The sequence below is a fragment of the Bombina bombina genome, chromosome 6 (genome assembly GCF_027579735.1).
Source record: "Bombina bombina isolate aBomBom1 chromosome 6, aBomBom1.pri, whole genome shotgun sequence".
NCBI classification, from domain to species: Eukaryota; Metazoa; Chordata; class Amphibia; order Anura; family Bombinatoridae; genus Bombina; species Bombina bombina.
The window spans coordinates 47,204,326-47,229,046 of NC_069504.1; the positions used below are offsets into that span (position 1 = coordinate 47,204,326).

General features: G+C 38.8%; 1 protein-coding gene across 1 annotated transcript in view; it reads left to right on the forward strand.

Annotated features, from left to right (window-relative positions):
• Positions 1–24,721, forward strand: part of PLXNA4 (plexin A4) — a 1,088,215-nt gene that overhangs the window by 187,078 nt on the left and 876,416 nt on the right. The gene's annotated exons all lie outside the window — the stretch shown is intronic.

Genomic DNA, 24,721 nt, shown 5'->3' on the forward strand with positions numbered 1-24,721 from the left:
ACACTGTACCTCTCACTGCATTCTAATATAGCTATCTCTGTAACTCACACTGCACCCCAATATAGCTTACACTGTACCTCTCACTGCATTCTAATATAGCTATCTCTGTAACTCACACTGCACCCCAATATAGCTTACACTGTACCTCTCACTGTATTCTAATATAGCTATCTCTGTAACGCACACTGCACCCCAATATAGCTTACACTGTACCTCTCACTGCATTCTAATATAGCTATCTCTGTAACTCACACTGCACCCCAATATAGCTTACACTGTACCTCGCACTGCATTCTAATATAGCTATCTCTTTAACCCCAATATAGCTTACGCTGTATCTCACACTGCATCTAAATATGGCTTACACTGTACCTCACACTGCATCTAAATTTGGTGTACACTGTACCTCCCACTGCATTCTAATATAGCTATCTCTGTAACTCACACTGCACCCCAATATAGCTTACACTGTACCTCTCAGTGCATTCTAATATAGCTATCTCTGTAACTCACACTGCACCCCAATATAGCTTACACTGTGCCTCTCACTGCATTCTAATATAGCTATCTCTTTAACCCCAATATAGCTTACACTGTATTTCACACTGCATCTAAATATGGCTTACACTGTACTTCACACTGCATCTAAATATGGTGTACACTGTACCTTCCACTGCATTCTAATATAGCTATCTCTGTAACTCACACTGCACCCCAATATAGCTTACACTGTACCTCTCACTGTATTCTAATATAGTTATCTCTGTAGCTCACACTGCACCCCAATATAGCTTACACTGTACCTCTCACTGTATTCTAATATAGCTATCTCTGTAGCTCACACTGCACCCCAATATAGCTTACACTGTACCTCACACTGTATTCTAATATAGCTATCTCTATAACTCACACTGCACCCCAATATAGCTTACACTGTACCTCTCACTGTATTCTAATATAGCTATCTCTGTAGCTCACACTGCACCCCAATATAACTTACACTGTACCTCACACTGTATTCTAATATAGCTATCTCTATAACTCACACTGCACCCCAATATAGCTTACACTGTACCTCTCACTGTATTCTAATATAGCTATCTCTGTAGCTCACACTGCACCCCAATATAACTTACACTGTACCTCACACTGCATCTAAATATGTCTTACACTGTACCTCACACTGCATCTAAATATGGCTTACACTCTACCTCCCACTGCATTCTAATATAGCTATCTCTGTAACTCACACTGCACCCCAATATAGCTTACTCTATACCTCATACTGCATTATAATATAGCTTACTCTATAACTCACACTGCACCCCAATATATATACCTCATCCTGCATTTAAATATGGCTTACACTGTGCCTCTCACTGCATTCTAATATAGCTATCTCTGTAACTAACACTGCACCCCAATATAGCTTACACTGTACTTCACACTGCATCTAAATATAGATTACACTGTGCCTCTCACTGTATTCTAATATAGCTCCCACTGCCTCTCAATATAGCTTACACTGTAGCTCGCACTGCCTCTAAATTTAGATTACACTGTGCCTTTCACTGTATGCTAATATAGCTCACACTGCCTCTCAATATAGCATACACTGTAGCTCGCACTGCCTCTCAATATAGCTTACACTGTAGCTCACACTGCCTCTCAATATAGCATACACTGTACCTCACACTGCCTCTCAATTTAGATTACACTGTGCCTCTCACTGTATCCTAATATAGCTCACACTGCCTCTCAATATAGCTTACACTGTAGCTCTCACTGCCTCTCAATATAGCATACACTGTATCTCACACTGCACCCCAATAGATTACACTGTGTCTCTCACTGTATTCTAATATAGCTCACACTGCCTCTCAATATAGCTTACACTGTAGCTCTCACTGCCTCTCAATATAGCATACACTGTACCTCACACTGCCTCTCAATATAGCATACACTGTAGCTCACACTACCTCTCAATATAGCTTACACTGTAGCTCTCACTGCCTCTCAATATAGCATACACTGTAGCTCACACTGCACCCCAATAGATTACACTGTGTCTCTCACTGTATTCTAATATAGCTCACACTGCCTCTCAATATAGCTTAAACTGTAGTTCACACTGCCTCTCAATATAGCTTACACTGTAGCTCTCACTGCCTCTCAATATAGCATACACTGTACCTCACACTGCCTCTCAATATAGCATACACTGTACCTCACACTGCCTCTCAATATAGCATACACTGTAGCTCACACTGCCTCTCAATATAGCTTAAACTGTAGTTCACACTGCCTCTCAATATAGCATACACTGTAGCTCGCACTGCCTCTCAATATAGCATACACTGTAGCTCACACTACCTCTCAATATAGCTTAAACTGTAGTTCACACTGCCTCTCAATATAGCATACACTGTAGCTCGCACTGCCTCTCAATATAGCATACACTGTAGCTCACACTGCCTCTCAATATAGCTTAAACTGTAGCTCACACTGCCTCTCAATATAGCTTAAACTGTAGCTCACACTTCGGGGCCAATTTATCAAAGGTCTTGCGGACCAGATCCGACATTGCGGATCAGGTCCGGAAGACCTCGCTGAATGCGGAGAGCAATACGCTCTCCGTATTCAGCATTGCACCAGCAGCTCACAAGAGCTGCTGGTGCAATGCAGCCCCCTGCAGACTTGCGGCCAATCAGCTGCCAGCAGGGAGGTGTCAATCAACCCGATCGTACTCGATCGGGTTGAATTCCGGCGATTCCCTTCCTCTCAATATAGCTTTCACTGTAGCTCACACTGCACCGCAATATAGCTGGCCCTTATGTATCATTACACACAAAGATGAGTGTGTAATGCCCACCCCTTCATTTGCGCGAGCAAGCTCTCTGTGATTTCTCTTCTTACCTCTGAGGTGGTGAGGAGTGTAAAAAGCAGCGGTCTAATGATCACTGCTTCTAACATTGCAGGAAGCAGAATTGCATGTGCGAACCCCCGCAAGCGCTCCGGAGCAGCTCTCGCTGCTTCGTACATGGAGCCTGTATACTGCATCTTACTCTGTAAAAGTCCTATTACCTCACCTGTTGCTCACTCATACTAAATAAAAGTTCTTGTACCTCATCTGCTCACTCATACTAAGTAAATGTCCTATTACCTCACCTGCTGCGCACTCATGCTAAATACAAGTCATATTACCTCACCTGTTGCTCACTCATACTAAATAAAAGTTCTTGTACCTCACCTGCTCACTCATACTAAATAAAAGTCCTATTACCTCACCTGCTGCGCACTCATGCTAAATACAAGTGCCATTACCTCTCCTACTGACTCATACTAAATAAAAGTCCTATTACCTCACCTGCTGCTCACTCATACTAAATAAAAGTCCTATTACCTCACCTGCTCACTCATACTAAATAAAAGCCCTATTACCTAACCTGCTCACTCATACTAAATAAAAGTCCTATTACCTCACCTGCTCACTCATACTAAATACAAGTCATATTACCTCACCTGCTGCTCACTCATACTAAATAAAAGTCCTATTACCTCACCTGCTCCCTCATACTAAATAAAAGTCCTAGTACCTCACCTGCTCACTCATACTAAATAAAAATCCTATTACCTCACCTACTCACTCATACTAAATAAAAGTCCTATTACCTCACCTGCTCACTCATACTAAATACAAGCCTTACTACCTCACCTGCTCACTCATACTAAATACAAGTCTTACTACCTCACCTGCTCACTCATACTAAATACAAGTCCTATTACCTCATCTGCTCACTCATACTAAATAAAAGTCTTATTACCTCACCTGCTCACTCATACTAAATAAAAGTATTATTACCTCACCTGCTCACTCATACTAAATACAAGTCTTATTACCTCACCTGCTCACTCATACTAAATACAAGTCCTAGTACCTCACCTTCTCACTCATACTAAATACAAGTCCTAGTACCTCACCTGCTCACTCATACTAAATACAAGTCCTAGTACCTCACCTGCTCACTCATACTAAATACAAGTCCTATTACCTCACCTGCTCACTCATACTAAATAAAAGTCCTATTACCTCACCTGCTCACTCATACTAAATACAAGTCCTATTACCTCGCCTGCTCACTCATACTAAATACAAGTCCTATTACCTCACCTGCTCACTCATACTAAATAAAAGTCGTATTACCTCACCTGCTCACTCATACTAAATACAAGTCCTATTACCTCGCCTGCTCACTCATACTAAATACAAGTCCTATTACCTCACCTGCTCACTCATACTAAATACAAGTCCTATTACCTCACCTGCTCACTCATACTAAATAAAAGTCTTATTACCTCACCTGCTCACTCATACTAAATAAAAGTCCCAGTACCTCACCTGCTCACTCATACTAAATAAAAGTCCTATTACCTCACCTGCTCACTCATACTAAATACAAGTCCTATTACCTCACCTGCTCACTCATACTAAATAAAAGTCCCAGTACCTCACCTGCTCACTCATACTAAATAAAAGTCCTATTACCTCACCTGCTCACTCATACTAAATAAAAGTCTTATTACCTCACCTGCTGCTCATACTAAATAAAAGTCCCAGTACCTCATCTGCTCACTCATACTAAATAAAAGTCCTATTACCTCACCTGCTCACTCATACTAAATACAAGTCTTATTACCTCACCTGCTGCTCATACTAAATACAAGTCCTATTACCTCACCTGCTCACTCATACTAAATACAAGTCCTATTACCTCACCTGCTCACTCATACTAAATACAAGTCCTATTACCTCACCTGCTCACTCATACTAAATACAAGTCCTATTACCTCACCTGCTCACTCATACTAAATACAAGTCCTATTACCTCACCTGCTCACTCATACTAAATAAAAGTCCTAGTACCTCACCTGGCCACTCATACTAAATAAAAGTCCTAGTACCTCACCTGCTCACTCATACTAAATAAAAGTCCCAGTACCTCACCTGCACACTCATACTAAATAAAAGTCCCAGTACCTCACCTGCACACTCATACTAAATTCAAGTCCTATTACCTCACCTGCTGCTCATACTAAATAAAAGTCCTAGTACCTCACCTGCACACTCATACTAAATACAAGTCCTATTACCTCACCTGCTGCTCACTCATACTAAATAAAAGTCATATTACCTCATCTGCTCACTCATACTAAATACAAGTCCTATTACCTCACCTTCTCACTCATACTAAATACAAGTCCTATTACCTCACCTGCTCACTCATACTAAATGCAAGTCCTATTACCTCACCTTCTCACTCATACTAAATACAAGTCCTATTACCTCACCTGCTCACTCATACTAAATGCAAGTCCTATTACCTCACCTACTCACTCATACTAAATATAAGTCTTATTACCTCACCTGCTCCCTCACACTCATCTCACTCACACTTATGTGCTCCTATCTCACACTTATGTGCTCCTATCTCACACTTATGTGCTCCTATCTCACACAGCATCTTACATTGCTTTACACTGAATCTTCCTTAATCATCAGGGGATTTCAGGACATGTAATGAGCAACTTCATATAATAGTTTCTCTTGTGTGCATTTTATATAACAAACTTGTGATTCCAGCGTAGCTCATTTGAACAAGAAATTGGTTTATATGCACAAATGTCAGTGTATAAATGGGCATCTACTTGAACAGTTTTTACTGTGTACAACAGAACTGGATGCATGTCATTTATTTTTGACCTACTTTTGGTATAAATTGGCATAACCACGGCAATAAAACGCAGACCTGCTGTTTAACGAGCTACATCCTGTCATGTTGGGTATATTTCTAACCTTCATAAATAGCAAAGAATAAAACAGAAGTTATATGATGTTGTGCACTGTATGGACAGCTCTCCTTGCATGTATCAAGAGTGGTTTAACCCTCTGGCTGCCAGGGTAGCTATACATCTCTCTGGCAACCAATCACTGTGTGTAAGATGTTATATCATTGATAAATAAACTTATGGCTATATTATATACGTTTTTCAACTAGTCCCTGCTTTTACATCTCTCCTTGTATTAGGGTTGTCGGGTGTCCAGTGTTAAACTAGAGAGTGCATTATTTTAGAAGGTTGTTGAGTAAAATCTATCCAAAAATACTCGATACTTAAAGGTCCATTATTTTTTTTCAATTCTCTTGAGTGGATGCTAAACTATAAATGTCTCCTATGACATCCCTAAAGAAGTAACACTGCAAATGTACTGTTATTTCTGTTACTATGCTATGTATAGCCACTGGGGTGAAATCAACTATTTTTGAGTTTTACTTGGAACCAAAGGGGTATAAATAAAAGCCGGGGTCAAATCAATGTTGTGTGTATTACTGGCAGCCAAATAGGTAAAGTAATTGTTTAGTGTATTACTGGCAATCAAGGCACATTTGACTATATGTGTAATCAAACATTTATCAAGGAACCTCAGATCGTTTGTAAACCGGCTGTTGGTTGTTTATTAATACAAAACTGTATATACTGATCCTAACAGAAACTCATTATAAGGTAGAAACCAAGTGGGTATATTGTGAAGTCATCCCGGACTAAATAGTGATTCATTTCCAAATATTTATATGTTTTTATCCTTATTTTATACTGTGAGGCCTCCACATGTTTTAGCAAAACAATGAACAGTGACACATGTTTATTGTTAATATTAATTACCCACAGGCCTCATAGTCACAATTTTTGTCGGATTGCAGTTTTTCGTAGACATTATCTCATTACTATAATTAGTGATTTTAAATGTCTACATGTCACTTAAAATTGTACGGAAAGATCATTTTATTCATCGTTTTTTAAGCAGTTGCGTTTAACCCTTGTCACCAAAAGGGTTAAATTAGATATTTTAATTTTAAATCTGGTTTAAAGTTCATTAGACAGAATGATCTAACAAATGTTAAAATGATAGCCCAGATTACAAGAGAAGTGCTATAGCTTTTACTTGAGCAGTGTTAACGCTTATTAGTGCTAATATGTTTGCACTCCGCTTGTAATTAAACCCATAGCTAAAGGCGATTCAGCAATAGAGAACCAATGTGCATAAAAACATATTTCTTCTTTATTGTCTCATATTAAAATAAAGTACAAATAATGCAAAATATAGCCCCATATTTGTGCTCATATTGTCAGTGGGAATGAAACTTATTGACTGATAAGCAAAACTCCAACAACTTGGTGGATTCTGACAATTCGTTGTTTATAATTCCATACTAAAGTAATGAACGATTGATCATTTACATTTGTTTAATGAGACAGTCAAGTCCAAAAAAAACCTTTCATGATTAAATTAGGGCATGTCATTTTAAACAACCTCTAAATTTACTTTTATCACCAATTTTGCTTTGTTCTCTTGGTATTATTAGTTGAAAGCTAAACCTAGGAGGTTAATATGCTAATTCCTTATACCTTGAAGACTGCCTCTAATCGGAATGCATTTTGACCACTAGAGGGCATTAGTTCATGTGTTTCATATAGATAACATTGAGCTCGTGAAGTGACCTAGGAGTGAGCACTGAAAATGCAAGTTTGTCAAAATAACTGAAATAAGGGGGTAGTCAGCAGAAGTTTAGATACAAGGTAATTATAGAGGTAAAATGTGTATTATTAAAACTGTGTTGGTTATGCAAAACTGGGGAATGGGTTATAAAGGGATTATCTATCTTTTTAAACAATAACAATTCTGGTGTTGACTGTCCCTTTAAACTTCCAGAAAGTGAAAGAGAAATTTAAAATGTCCCCATTTCCTTTCATATGTTCTTAAACTCAATAAATTAAAGGTCAGCTACCTGCACAGTTCTTAATTATATCCGTTTACAATTTGGCACTACAGGACTTTGTAATTTATAAAGAAGCCAAACACTGCTTCTTGCAACATCATTTGTAATCAGCTTTTCATCATACAGCAACATTATTTTTTTTCTCTGAAACAAGGAATTGTGCTCATTTTAATATAGTTTGGAGTAAAAATGTTAGTCCAGTTATTTATTTCCCAAAATATCACCGAATATAGTAGCAAGTAGTAACATATTTTTATTGGTAAAACAATAGATAATCTACTACTATGATTAAAACTAATTTTTGTTTTTATCCCTGTAGAAATGTGCTCCGTTTAACAAAACTTTGGGAGTTGTCCCTACCAGCCTATAAGCAATGAGCTACTGCGTATGCTACAAAGGCTGTTTGTGTTAATATCCATTTAAAATAGATCTTACTTTAGGAGGAGAAAGAACGTAGGTATCCTTCCTGGAGAGTATACTATAGTAACAAGATAGTAGGTAATGTAGTACTAATGGTAAGTACCTATAGGTGCCAAATATTTTTTATAATCAACAAGCAACTGTTAGGGGGGCAATATAGGTCTAAGGAGACTCATAGAAAAATGAGAGGTATTAATCACAAACCTATGTTATATATTGATATCTAGAGAGTTTTAGGCCTAGATTTGGAGTTCGGCGGTAGCCGTCAAAACCAGCGTTAGAGGCTCCTAACGCTGGTTTTGGCCGCCCGCTGGTATTTGGAGTCAGTGATTAAAGGGTCTAACGCTCACTTTTCAGCCGCGACTTTTCCATACCGCAGATCCCCCTACGCCATTTGCGTATCCTATCTTTTCAATGGGATCTTTCTAACGCCGGTATTTAGAGTCGTTTCTGAAGTGAGCGTTAGAGCTCTAACGACAAAACTCCAGCCGCCTGAAAATAGCAGGAGTTAAGAGCTTTCTGGCTAACGCCGGTTCATAAAGCTCTTAACTACTGTACCCTAAAGTACACTAACACCCATAAACTACCTATGTACCCCTAAACCGAGCTCCCCCCACATCGCCGCCACTCGATTAAAATTTTTAACCCCTAATCTGCCGACCGCCACCTATGTTATACTTATGTACCCCTAATCTGCTGCCCCTAACCCCGCCGACCCCTGTATTATATTTATTAACCCCTAACCTGCCCCCCACAACGTCGCCGCCAGCTACTTAAAATAATTAACCCCTAATCTTCCGACCGCAAAGCGCCGCCACCTACGTTATCCCTATGTACCCCTAATCTGCTACCCCTAACACCGCCGACCCCTATATTATATTTATTAACCCCTAATCTGCCCCCCTCAATGTCGCCGACACCTGCCTACACTTATTAACCCCTAATCTGCCGAGCGGACCTGAGCGCTACTATAATAAAGTTATTAACCCCTAACCCGCCTCACTAACCCTATAATAAATAGTATTAACCCCCTAATCTGCCCTCCCTAATATCGCCGACACCTAACTTCAATTATTAACCCCTAATCTGACGACCGGAGCTCACCGCTATTCTAATAAATGTATTAACCCCTAAAGCTAAGTCTAACCCTAACACTAACACCCCCCTAACTTAAATATAATTTACATCTAACGAAATAAATTAACTCTTATTAAATAAATGATTCCTATTTAAAGCTAAATACTTACCTGTAAAATAAATCCTAATATAGCTACAATATAAATTATAATTATATTATAGCTATTTTAGGATTAATATTTATTTTACAGGCAACTTTGTAATTATTTTAACCAGGTACAATAGCTATTAAATAGTTAAGAACTATTTAATAGTTACCTAGTTAAAATAATAACAAATTTACCTGTAAAATAAATCCTAACCTAAGATATAATTAAACCTAACACTACCCTATCAATAAAATAATTAAATAAACTACCTACAATTACCTACAATTAACCTAACACTACACTATCAATAAATTAATTAAACACAATTCCTACAAATAAATACAATTAAATAAACTAGCTAAAGTACAAAAAATAAAAAAGAACTAAGTTACAAAAAATAAAAAAATATTTACAAACATAAGAAAAATATTACAACAATTTTAAACTAATTACACCTACTCTAAGCCCCCTAATAAAATAACAAAGCCCCCCAAAATAAAAAATTCCCTACCCTATTCTAAATTAAAAAAGTTACAAGCTCTTTTACCTTACCAGCCCTGAACAGGGCCCTTTGCGGGGCATGCCCCAAGAATTTCAGCTCTTTTGCCTGTAAAAGAATAAATACAATACCCCCCCCCCAACATTACAACCCACCACCCACATACCCCTAATCTAACCCAAACCCCCCTTAAATAAACCTAACACTAAGCCCCTGAAGATCTTCCTACCTTGTCTTCACCATCCAGGTATCACCGATCCGTCCTGGCTCCAACATCTTCATCCAACCCAAGCGGGGGTTGGCGATCCATCATCCGGTGCTGAAGAGGTCCAGAAGAGGCTCCAAAGTCTTCCTCCTATCCGGCAAGAAGAGGACATCCGGACCGGCAAACATCTTCTCCAAGCGGCATCTTCGATCTTCTTCCATCCGGTGCGGAGCGGGTCCATCTTGAAGCAGGCGACGCGGATCCATCCTCTTCTTCCGTTGTCTCCCGACTAATGACGGTTCCTTTAAGGGACGTCATCCAAGATGGCGTCCCTCGAATTCCGATTGGCTGATAGGATTCTATCAGCCAATCGGAATTAAGGTAGGAATTTTCTGATTGGCTGATGGAATCAGCCAATCAGAATCAAGTTCAATCCGATTGGCTGATTCAATCAGCCAATCAGATTGAGCTCGCATTCTATTGGCTGTTCCGATCAGCCAATAGAATGCGAGCTCAATCTGATTGGCTGATTGGATCAGCCAATCGGATTGAACTTGATTCTGATTGGCTGATTCCATCAGCCAATCAGAAAATTCCTACCTTAATTCCGATTGGCTGATAGAATCCTATCAGCCAATCGGAATTCGAGGGACGCCATCTTGGATGACGTCCCTTAAAGGAACCGTCATTAGTCGGGAGACAACGGAAGAAGAGGATGGATCCGCGTCGCCTGCTTCAAGATGGACCCGCTCCGCACCGGATGGAAGAAGATCGAAGATGCCGCTTGGAGAAGATGTTTGCCGGTCCGGATGTCCTCTTCTTGCCGGATAGGAGGAAGACTTTGGAGCCTCTTCTGGACCTCTTCAGCACCGGGTGATGGATCGCCAACCCCCGCTTGGGTTGGATGAAGATGTTGGAGCCAGGACGGATCGGTGATACCTGGATGGTGAAGACAAGGTAGGAAGATCTTCAGGGGCTTAGTGTTAGGTTTATTTAAGGGGGGTTTGGGTTAGATTAGGGGTATGTGGGTGGTGGGTTGTAATGTTGGGGGGGGGGTATTGTATTTATTCTTTTACAGGCAAAAGAGCTGAAATTCTTGGGGCATGCCCCGCAAAGGGCCCTGTTCAGGGCTGGTAAGGTAAAAGAGCTTGTAACTTTTTTAATTTAGAATAGGGTAGGGAATTTTTTATTTTGGGGGGCTTTGTTATTTTATTAGGGGGCTTAGAGTAGGTGTAATTAGTTTAAAATTGTTGTAATATTTTTCTTATGTTTGTAAATATTTTTTTATTTTTTGTAACTTAGTTCTTTTTTATTTTTTGTACTTTAGCTAGTTTATTTAATTGTATTTATTTGTAGGAATTGTGTTTAATTAATTTATTGATAGTGTAGTGTTAGGTTAATTGTAGATAATTGTAGGTAGTTTATTTAATTATTTTATTGATAGGGTAGTGTTAGGTTTAATTATATCTTAGGTTAGGATTTATTTTACAGGTAAATTTGTTATTATTTTAACTAGGTAACTATTAAATAGTTCTTAACTATTTAATAGCTATTGTACCTGGTTAAAATAATTACAAAGTTGCCTGTAAAATAAATATTAATCCTAAAATAGCTATAATATAATTATAATTTATATTGTAGCTATATTAGGATTTATTTTACAGGTAAGTATTTAGCTTTAAATAGGAATCATTTATTTAATAAGAGTTAATTTATTTTGTTAGATGTAAATTATATTTAATTTAGGGGGGTGTTAGTGTTAGGGTTAGACTTAGCTTTAGGGGTTAATACATTTATTAGAATAGCGGTGAGCTCCGCTCGGCAGATTAGGGGTTAATAATTGAAGGTAGGTGTCGGCGATGTTAGGGAGGGCAGATTAGGGGTTAATACTATTTATGATAGGGTTAGTGAGGCGAATTAGGGGTTAATAACTTTATTATAGTAGCGCTCAGGTCCGCTCGGCAGATTAGGGGTTAATAAGTGTAGGCAGGTGTCGGCGACGTTGAGGGGGGCAGATTAGGGGTTAATAAATATAATATAGGGGTCGGCGATGTTAGGACAGCAGATTACGGGTACATAGGGATAACGTAGGTTGCGGCGGTTTACGGAGCGGCAGATTAGGGGTTAAAAAAATATGCAGGGGTCAGCGATAGCGGGGGCGGCAGATTAGGGGTTAATAAGTGTAAGGTTAGGGGTGTTTAGACTCGGGGTACATGTTAGAGTGTTAGGTGCAGACGTAGGAAGTGTTTCCCCATAGGAAACAATGGGGCTGCGTTAGGAGCTGAACGCTGCTTTTTTGCAGGTGTTGGGTTTTTTTTCAGCTCAAACAGTCCCATTGTTTCCTATGGGAGAATCGTGCACGAGCACGTTTTTGAGGCTGGCCGCGTCCGTAAGCAACTCTGGTATCGAGAGTTGCATTTGCGGAAAAAATGCTCTACGCTCCTTTTTTGGAGCCTAACGCAGCATTTGTTTGAACTCTCGATACCAGAGTTAAATTTATGGTGCGGCCAGAAAAAAGCCCGCGGAGCGTTAACAGCCCTTTTACCGCCAAACTCCAAATCTAGGCCTAAGTGTTTTTAAACGTGTATGATTGAATAGTTAAACCAATAAAGATAAAGTATGAATGGTTAAACAATCATTCCTGTATTATTCAGTGATAATTTCTCCTATACAATTGTAGGGGTAAAGCACTCTTTTTTTGTTACAGACTTTGGTCCTATTTATCAAAGTTCTTGTGGACCGTATTCAGCATTGCACCAGCAGCTCACAAGAGCTGCTGATGCAACGCCGCCCCCTGCAGACTCATGGCCTATCGGCCGCCAGCAGGGGGTGTCAATCATCCCGATGGTACTTGATCGGATTGAATTCCAGCGATTCCTGTCCGCCTGCTCAGAGCTGACGGACAGGGTTATGGAGCAGCGGTCTTTAGACCGCTGCTTCATAACTGCTGTTTCTGGTGAGTCTAAAGACTCGCCAGAAACACGGGCCCACAGGGCCCTTTGTATCTCATTTTATTATGATCCTTCCTGCAGACCCTATATTGTAATAGCACATACGATATCCATTTGGTACTCACTCATGCGTAAAAGGTAAGCACTCTAAAGCCACCCTACTTGTAACTGCCTCCTCTTATTTGTGTACCTTAGTTCAAGACAAATGGGCAAATAAAACCCTTTATTGAATTGCAGATGCGCTATTCGGAAAACAAATGCTTCCTTTTGAGCGTTTTTTTTGGCTCTGGATGAGTCGGATACACGAAGATCAATGGTTTTGAAAGTGCGAAGCGGCCTCTCCAGCGGGGCGTAAGAGCAGGCGAAGGTGCGGGAGCAATGATACTTCACATTATCCTATGGAAACCACAAACAGCAATTATCTGGCAAAGCATAGAACGTTTTTTAATAGGCGATAATGTTGAGGTGGAATAGGGCAGATGTAGGTGGGGAAACAAATTCAATTGCTCACAGACAGCATTGAATTCATTGTCTTGATCAGTAACTTGCATTTAACACAGTGAAGAACTCTTTTGGTTGAGCTGAATCAGTTATTAAGAGCTGTGTGTGAACCCTGGATTGGACATAAAGTCCCCAAATGAAAACTAAAAATAAATATTAGAAATTTCTTTAAAAATAAAAATTAAAGTAACATCTATTATGGGGGGGAGCGGGGGTTGTTGTCTTGTAAATGTCATCAGAGGGGAGGCCCATCAACTAAGAATTTGAAAACCCCTGATCTAGATGGTTCCATTATCTCCAACTTCAGTCTACAGTGAGTAGTGTTCCCTCTAAGGCCAATTTTGAGTTAAAGGGACATTATACACTAGATTTTTCTTTGCATAAAAGTTTTGTAGATGATCCATTTATGTAGCCTATACAGCTTTTTTTTTAAATATATATATTGTTTTGCTTATTGTTAAATAACATTGATTTTCAGGCTCCTAACCAAGCCCCAAAGTTTTAAAGTACACTGACGTATACCTACTCCAGCTTGCTCCTGTTTGTGTAAATAGTCTTTTCATATGCAGAGGAAGAAGGGGGGGTGTCTGTTTTTTTTTGTTATACACCCACTTTTAGTGGGTTTTACAACTAACCTTTTAAACAGAGCTAAACCTGGAGCTTCTAAGTAAGTTTTTAATCGGTTTTATATTTTTTATATCATTGTCTGTGCATATTATTCTTTATAGTAGTGTCCAATACATGCAGTTATATGAAAATTGGTGTATACTGTCTCTTTAAGGTCACCAGCACAGCAGTGAATGGTAAGCGGGGAGTGTAGGGGGTGCTTCAGATTTTGGTGCCTACAGGCACCTGGGCTGATTGGGCCCCAACAAATTAACAACACTTGACTATGTGCTCCTCACTCCCAGCTTTGATGCTGTGTTTATGACATGGTTTATTATCTTTCAGCCTTGCATCTGACCTATGCAGAAACTAAAAGTGATTATGTTGTTTTAAGCTGTGTCTGTCTCAACTGATTTAAATCTTTCTATAAACAATCCTGAGCATCTCAGCAAGTCAAGACCAATGTTTCTAAATTGTATTTAGTCTTGCAAACATATTACAGTAATGGGCTTTCTGTCTCAACTGCAGTTGTCTGCTGCCATAAATTCTATAAATCTTGCATAATATTGTTTGATCAATATACATCAGCTTCGTCCCACCCCGTTCCATCATGCACCTTGTAGTTTCTCTTAGTGAAAGTCCATAATTGTTTGGCCTTAAGATATTTTAGACTTGTTAACAGTTTGCTTGTAAATGTAGCCACCAATCAGCAAGTGCTACCCAGGGTTCTGAACCAAAAATGGTCTGGCTCCTAAGCTTAATTCCTGCTTTTCAAATAAAGATACCAAGAGAACAAATAAAAATTGATAATAGGAGTAAATTGGAAAGTTGCTTAAAATTGCATGCTCTATCTAAATCATTAAATAAAATATTTGGGTTTCATATCCCTTTAACCACTGATATATATATATATATATATATATATATATCCTATATAATAAAAGGCCAAGTGTGTTTGTCCGAAACTGTCATGAGCAGTAGAGACTGCGCGCGAGGACAAACACACCTGGCCTTCCAACTGACCTGGTGTCGTGTGGTGGAGTGAGCGTGGCCGGGCTGGTACGGAGTGGGTGTGACCGGGGGTTACGATGTGGGCGTGGCGTGGCAGGTGTGATGTGGGCGTGGTCGGTGTGGCATGGACGGGGCCGGGCGTGATGTGGGTGGGGCCAGATGCCAAGAGACAGAGAGGTCTAAAGAGGGGGATAGAGAGAGCAGAAGGATAGAGAGAGCAGAAGAGGGGGGTAGAGAGAGGGAGAGAGAGACAGCAAAAGAGAGAGGGGGAGAGAGACAGCAAAAGAGAGAGGGGGAGAGAGACAGCAAAAGAGAGGGGGGAAAGAGACAGCAAAAGAGAGGGGGGAGAGAGACAGCAAAAGAGAGGGGGGAGCGAGCGGGGCCAGATGCCAAGAGACAGAGAGGTCTAAAGAGGGGGATAGAGAGAGCAGAAGGATAGAGAGAGCAGAAGAGGGGGGTAGAGAGAGGGAGAGAGAGACAGCAAAAGAGAGAGGGGGAGAGAGACAGCAAAAGAGAGAGGGGGAGAGAGACAGCAAAAGAGAGGGGGGAGAGAGACAGCAAAAGAGAGGGGGGAGAGAGACAGCAAAAGAGAGGGGGGAGAAAGACAGCAAAAGAGAGGAGTGAAAGAGACAGCAAAAGAGAGGGGGAGAGAGACAGCAAAAGAGAGGGGGGGGGGAGCGCAAAAGAGAGGGGGGAGAGAGCGCAAAAGAGAGGGGGGAGAGAGCGCAAAAGAGAGGGGGGAGAGAGCGCAAAAGAGAAGGGGGAGAGTGCACAAAAGAGAGGGGGGAGAGTGCGCAAAAGAGAGGGGGAGAGAGCGCAAAAGAGAGGGGGGAGAGAAGGCAAAAGAGAGGGAGGAGAGAACACAAAAGAGAGGGGGAGAGAGCGCAAAAGAGAGGGGGGGAGAGAGCGCAAAAGAGGGGGGAGAGAGTGCAAAAGAGAGGGGGAGAGAGTGCAAAAGAGAGGGGGAGAGAGTGCAAAAGAGAGGGGGGAGAGAGCGCAAAAGAGAGGGGGGAGAGAGCGCAAAAGAGAGGGGGAGAAAGCACAAAATAGAGGGGGAGAGAGCACAAAAGAGAGGGGAGGAGAGAGCACATATGAGAGGGGGGGAGAGAGAGCACAAAAGAGAGGGGGATAGAGTGCAAAAGAGAGGGGGAGAGAGCACAAAAGAGAGGGGGAGAGAGAGCAAAAGAGAGGGAGAGAGACAGCAAAAGAGAGGAGAGAGAGAGCAAACGAGAGAAGAGAGAGAGCAAACAAGAGGGGGGAAGAGAGAGAGCAAAAGAGAGGGAGAGAGACAGCAAAAGAAGGGGAGAGAGAGCAAAAGAGAGGGAGAGAGACAGCAAAAGAGGGGGAGAGAGAGCAAAAGAGAGGGGGAGAGAGAGAGCAAAAGAGAGAGGGGAGAGAGAGAGAGCAAAAGAGAAGGGGGAGAGAGAGAGCAAAAGAGAGGGGGAAGATAGAGCAAAAGAGAGGGGGGAGAGAGAGAGCAAAAGAGAGGGGAGAGAGAGCGGGGAGAGAGAGAGAGTAAAAGAGAGGGGGGAGAGAGAGAGAGCAAAAGAGAGGGGACAAAGAGAGAGCAAAAGAGAGGAGAGAAAGAGAGAGCAAAAGAGAGGGGGGATAGAGAGAGAGAGCAAGGGGTGGGACCTAGGGTTGCCACCCATCCCTTAAAATACAGAACACTTATAAGTTACACATGCTGCAGGGTGTGCAGGGAGAAATATGAATAGTGCTGTCCAGAAACGCAATACATGTTCCTCCCTGCACACCCTGCAGCATGTGTAACTCATAAGTGTCCAGGAAAACATGGCTGAGGTGGCAACCCTAGTGGGACCGCTTTACTGCAAAAAATGGCCCTAAAGTCAATATTTTTTTTTTTCATTTTAAAGGACATAAAACAAGTTGGGATAGAGACAACATATAATAATATGTACTTTAATTATGTTACCTGCAAATGTATACTGCAGTGCCTCACCATTAACCCTTTCTTTTAAGTTTCTGAATTGTGAAGCTATAACTCCCCCCACACATTACCTTCTATGGCTATATCTATATCTATTGTTGTTTTGGTAGAAGGCAAAAATCCACAGTGATTATCTGCTGGAGCATGCTAGAAGCTGTGAACTCAGGTGAAATACAATGTCTGTGTCTAAACACTGATAAGGGGGTGGAGTTGGCTTCTCCAGGCAGTTTAGCTATGTAATTTATTTTGCTTATTTTTGAAAATTATTTTAAAATACTTGCCAGCAATTTTTCAACAATTTTTTTTTTAATGCAAACTATTTTTAATTAATTAGCCCTTTTAGGATATGCACAGATCTCAACCTGTTTTATGTCCTTTTAAGGTGGAACTCTTGATATGGGGAGCTCCTCATAGCTCCCTGTACTTAGCAAAGTGCTATTCTTTGTTCATAAACTTGGCTGGTGTCCACACTCTTTTGTTAGCCTTTATAAACGTGGAGTTGATTGCATTCTAACAAAAGGAATTGATTAAGCAAATATACACCAGGGATAGATAAGAGTTCAGGCTGCTCACATAGCCAAGCTGAGAATGTGCAGAGATCCGCCTGCCATCACCTCACAGATATAAGAAAAAAGGGTCTGTAAACCTCTTGGGAATTCCTGAATATTGTGAAAATGGCATCAGACCGGGATAAATATATTCAAATAAACTTGTGAAATAAAATGCTGAAAATGTATCTCATTATCATTGTAACCATTCATTTTAGCAAACAGCAGTCTTGCCTGCAAATATTTAAAGGGAATTCAGCAGCAGTGCATAACTTGAATGAAATGGAAAATATCTGTGATTCCTTGTGTGTTTGTGTGTGTATGTGTGTGTATGTGTATATATATATAATATATATATATATATATATATATACAATATTTATAGATGTGTGTATATATATATATATATATATATATATATATATATATATATATATATATATATATATATATATATATATATATATATATATATATATATATATACACAATATTTATAGATGTGAGTGTGCATATATATATATATATATATATATATATATATATACAATATTTATAGATGTGAGTGTGCATATACAGTATATATATATATATATATATATATATACAGTATTTATAGATGTGAGTGTGCATATATATATATATATATACATACATATACAGTATTTATAGATGTGAGTGTGTGTATATATATATATATACATACATATACAGTATTTATAGATGTGAGTGTGCATATATATATATATATATATATATATACATACATATACAGTATTTATAGATGTGAGTGTGCATATATATATATACATACATATACAGTATTTATAGATGTGAGTGTCTATATATATATATATATATATATATATATATATATATACATACATTCAGTATTTATAGATGTGAGTGTGCATATATATATATATATATATATATATATATATATACATACATACATATACAGCATTTATAGATGTGAATGTGCATATATATATATATATATATATATATATATACAGTATTTATAGATGTGAGTATGCATATATATATATATATATAATATATACAGTATTTATAGATGTGAGTGTCTATATATATATATATATATATATATATATATATATATATATATATATATATATATATATATATATATATATATATATACAGTATTTATAGATGTGAGTGTGCATATATATATATATATATATATATACAGTATTTATAGATGTGAGTGTGCATATATATATATATAGTATTTATAGATGTGAGTATGCATATATATATATATATACAATATTTATAGATGTGAGTGTGCATATATATATATATATATATATATATATATATACTGAATTCCCTCAAAAACAATTTACTCTGGCTATAGTGAGTTTTCCAATTAATGCAAACATTGGAAGTGCCTACTGCAGACTCTAGCACCCTGCCCCGGCTACATTTTACAAATTGATTGATTGAAAACTATGCATGCTAACACATTTTTCAATAAAAAAATATAGTTTAAATACATAAAAAAAGTTTTTCATTTGAAAATCTTTGAATTGATTTATACTTTGTAATGCACAATGTATGTATGTATGTGTATATATATATATATATATATATATATATATATATATATATATATATATATATATATATATATATATATATATATATATATATATATATATATACACATTTCCCTATGACTCACTGGCAATCTCTGTAACATTAACTGTGTCAGCAATGTGACACGTAAAATCCACTATTTATTAAATAATTATCTTATTCACTGAACATACATAGTGTGGTTACTTTGTTGGAAGTGCCACCCAGATCCAGTATCATTCTTACAAAAACACCAAACCCACAATATTGCCATGAATATAAAATGCTAAAGCAAATGTGCCAGCACAGGAATGTCACAGAATACTTTGCCAGCAAGAAGTTCAAACTTTTATTAAAGGGATACTGAACCAATTTCCCCCCATTTAGCTACCAATCAGCAAGTGCTACCCAGGTTCTGAACCAAAGATGGGGTGGTTCCTATTACATTCTAGATTTTTCAAATAAAGATACCAAGAGAACAAAGAAAAATTGAAAATGGGAGTAAATTAGAAAGTTGTTTAAAATTGCATGCTCTATCTGAACCATGAAAGAAAAAATTTGGGTTAATATTTTGAATGCGTAAACATCTCCACCTGTAGCATTCAGGCCAAGACATAGCAGCTGGATAGCAGAGAATTCAGCTGTGTTATATGGAATGCAGTTTCTCAGAATTTTTATAAAATTGTCTTTTTTTCACAACTAAAATGAGATAAACGTAAATTTATATAACCGCTAATCCTCTCTCATTAGTTGCAATGATAAACCAAGGACTGCATCTGAGAAGGGTGAGATAAGAAATTTGTTTGATAATATTCATTGATGTCTTCTTGGAAGGCAGGTCTGAGCTGTCTGGTAGAGAGGAGAATCTGTAAAGATACAGCTACAACAAATTCACTTATCTGTGACAGGTCCAAAAGCCCTTTTAATCAAAATTATTTTATTAAAATTGAAAACCTTTGTTTAAAGGAACATGTGTTTAAAATAACATTTTAAATACTGAAGTAGATAGTTTTATGGCTGAATATTTGATATCAGTGGCGGCTCATGGGTTATTCAAGTGGGGGCTCACAATACATAAATTGCGAAAATTTAATTAAATGTTAATTACTCAAGTGCCAGTTTTGTTATAAAAGATAACATTTTAGGTAAGCAGTTTTGCTGTTGTTATAAAATATATAGCTCTTTAGGTAAGTAGTTTTGCTGTTATATAGCTCTGCCTTTTTTACAGCACAGAGCACTCCAGTCTCCAGATAACCCCCCACCATCCACCAATGTATATCTGCAAAAAGGATGCCTGCTTAAAGGGACAGTCTAGTCAAAATTAAACTTTAATGATTCAGATAGGGCATGTAATTTTAAACAACTTTCCAATTGACTTTTATCATCAAATACCTTGGTGGTATTTTTGAAAAGCTAAACCTAGGTAGGCTCAAACTGATTTCTAAACCATTGAAAACCACCTGTTAGCTCAGAGCATTTTGAAAGTTTTTCACGGTTAGACAGTACTAGTTCATGTGTGTCATATAGATAACATTGTGCTCACTCCCGTGAAGTTATTTAGGCGTCTGCAGTGAGTGACTAAACTGCATGTCTGTCAAAAGCACTGAGATAAGGGGGCAGTCTGCAGAGGCTTAGATACAAGGTAATCACAGAGGTAAAACATATATTAATATAACTGGGGAATGGGTAATAAAGGGATTATCTATTTTTTTAAACAATACAAATTCTGGTGTAGACTGTCCCTTTAATAAGTCTTAATTTTTTTACTGTCAGTGTCTTTTAAACTAACTTTTTAAATTTAACTAAGCTAACTAAACTAGCTCCACTATCCCAGGCTCCCAGCATCCACCAATGTATGTATCTGCAAAAAGGCTGCCTGCAGCAGTTAACGGCTGTCTTTTATAATAACTTTTTTAAGCTGAGCAGCTAAATACAGCAAATATCCCTCCCAGTCCCACCATCCACCAATGTATATGCAAAAATATTTGCAGTTAACTGCTGTCTTGTTATAAAGCAGCAGCAGCAGCAAAATAAACAAACTCCTCTGATCAGATAATCCCTCCCACCATCCACCAATGATTATCTAATAATCTGCAAAAAGGATAAATAACTGCTGTCTTTTTTTAACTAAGTTTTTAAACAAACTGCCTGCAGCTAACTAAATGAGCTCCTCTCAGCTCACAAACTAAGCCAGCACAGCGGTTTCATGCCAACGAGGGGAGGAGTAGCCTCGTTGTCCACCGGCACGTGACCTGGTGAGTGGTGACGTCTGCGTCTCACTCGCACAACAAAAACTGTGCGATTAAGAAGGTATGGGGCTGGGTTGGGGGCGACGCTGCAGGCACTTAGAAATAAGTGCAGAAAGATTGAAGCCTATACTTCTATCTATTCTATTCTATCTATCTAGTCCAGTTTTACAAAACTGGACTAGAACCTTTTTGGCTGAATAAATATAATTTCAGCAATAGGGAAGCTATTGGAAAAATTATATTTATTCAGCCAAAAAGTTGTTTTTTTTTTTCGTTTTTTTTTCTTAGGGGTTCACGTGCACCTGTGCTCCTATTGAAGAGCCTCCACTGATTGATATAATTGTTAAAAACCTTTTAACATAACGTATCTCTATTTATCAAGCTGTGGATGTATGCTCACACATGCTGCTGCTTGTCACAGACATAAATCACCCACAACTGCTCTGTCCAGGATGATTGACACAATTATTTACATGATGAGAGATGGGGACATGGATGCACAAGGAGATTCTTGAGGAATAATAGCTATGAACAATAGTTGCTGTCTTGCTTGTCCTGCATACAGGCTGACAGGTTCCCTGGCTGGGAACTTGTCCACCTTTTTGTCAATAAATGGGGCCCTAAGAGAGATTTTGAAAATATGGAAGCACCTCATATATGGGTGAGTCAGGTGCAGCCAATCACAGATGCACCATAAAAATCTTTGTCAGACTCATTTGCTCCTATTGAAGGTAAGTAATATCTTATTTTTTTCTAAATAAAACAAAATATATACATCTGTTTTTTTTAAAAAAAATATATGCATTGCTTGTTCTGAGCCTACCTAGGCTTACTTTTCAAAATAGGACACCAAGAGAATAAATCCCATTTCATAATAGAAGTAAATTGTCAGGGCCGGATAGGGCCGCCGGGTCTCTTAGCCCCACCAAATGACCGGCACCAGATCCCTTAGCTTTACCGAAGATCTGGGACAGGAGGGGCCAGGATAGCTGAATGCATGCAGCCACGCAGTCAGATCTGGAGTGACTGTCATGGTATGTTTTTTTTTCCACTTAAATATCAGCTCAGCTGACCTGAGTGTGTGCGCTATTGCAAAGCGCGGACTAGGAGGAGAGGCAGTACAATTTATTGCAGACCAGACTTACCATGGCAGTGCAGGCACTGGCATGCAGTCAGAATCATCATTATGGCTGGGGATTATTAACAAGTAAGTGAGGTTCACTACCATGGGCTAACAGTATGCCACACCGCTAGAGTTCTTAAATAATAGACTGGTGTAGCAGTTCAGAATGGCTTGTTTTTTGTTACCGAATGATGGAGAATACAGAGCCAAAGTACGGTACTAGTGAAGAGCGTAGTGGAAAGGCTTCCAGTCAGACTGTATTCTCCATCATTGGGCAATAAAAAACAAGCCATTCTGAACTGCTACACCAGTCTATTATTTAAGAACTCCGGTGTGGTATTGTTAGCCCATGGTAGTGAACCTCACTTACTTGTTAATAATCCCCTGCCATAATGATGATAAGACTTATAATAGGTGGCTGTCAATCATCCTAAAATGGAGGCGGGAAAACCAGTGTGAAAGAAAATCTACAGAAAAACTAAACTGTCAGCGTGTGAAGGAGGGGAGGGGAGGAGAAGTGGATGGAGCAGCTTAGATTGAAGCCTCTGAATTAAAAACAAATAAGAATGAAAACAGAATAGAGGTAAAAGCCAGAAAAAACTGAATTGTATTATAAATTAGTTAAATTCAATGCAATTTACACAGAATACAACATAGCTAGTAATGTAATGCATTCACTATTGATCCCTTGGGTTAAATATTGCATTTTCTAACATCATTTAACCACCCATTTCGTCTCGCTGAAGGGGGCGTGGCTGGGCTGGAGAGGGCAGGGCTGGGCCAGTCTATACAAATTTCCAGGGCCGGTCTGATTTCCCGGTCTGGCCCTGTAAATTGGAATGTTATTAACATATGCATGCTCTGTCTAAATTATGAAAGTTTAATTTTGATTTTACTGTCCCTTTAATTAACAGTCATTGAAGACTTGTTTGTTCTACTGAAACATTTAACATCACAAACAGATGTACAGAAGACCACTTGTTTGCTCTACCAGTATATAAATCCTTACTGGAAAACAAATATTGTTTAAAAACCTTTCTGGGCTGTTGTCATAACATGGTTTTGTGTTATTGCAGCACAGAATTCTGGAATGTTTATGTAAATAAAGAGCACTTGCATTTATTCACAGCTGGACTCGGCTTGCTAAACAACACATTTGTGAGCTTGGGTTTAGGGGCATTTATTGATTGACATAAACGCCTGTAAGCAGAGGTCCAGTAAAGCTAAACTGAAATTACCAAAAAAAATCTTTATCATTTGTTTTTATTTTATTTATGTCAGAGCACAAGATGCTTCATATGCCCTTGTCTCCCTCTCTAATTATGCATTCTTCACTTACACCAGTATTGACTATGCCTCCAACGGTTTAAATAGCTCCTCCCACTAAGCACCCGCTGTAAACTGAACACAATATGCACAAAATATTAATAAATATTATATTATTCAATCTAATCTGTAAACTGCAGGAGACTTGGGTGTCACAAAGACAAATGTTTACACATGACATGTCTGATTCCTACAGTTATTTCTGTGCCAAGCCTGCACTTCAGGGCAAATATATACACCTTAGGACAGACTCCTGTGATAATTATATTAGGGGCCAAAAAACTGTGCTGTCCTAGTAAAAGAATAGTAAGTATATGAGAGTAAACTTCTTAGCTGTCTGTAAGGGCTGCATTGTTTGCATGCTATGGTGTACAGTCTTTATAGCAGCTAATAGGTTAAATAAGTGACCAGAACTTTCTGCTTTATAAAAACCACAAAGCAAAAATAACGCAACCAAAATGATTACCCAAGGGAGACAAGGGCATGTGAAGCATCTTGTGCTCTGTTGAGGTGGCATCACTACAGTCAGTGAATGTTTCCCAGCCAGGCATGCCAATAGGTAGCAGTCTCCTGCTGTCAAGCTTCACTGAGCTGTCAGGTGCAAGGTGCCCCTAGGGAGATGCCTGAGATATAAGATGCTCCTTCAGTGCATATTTAGGAAT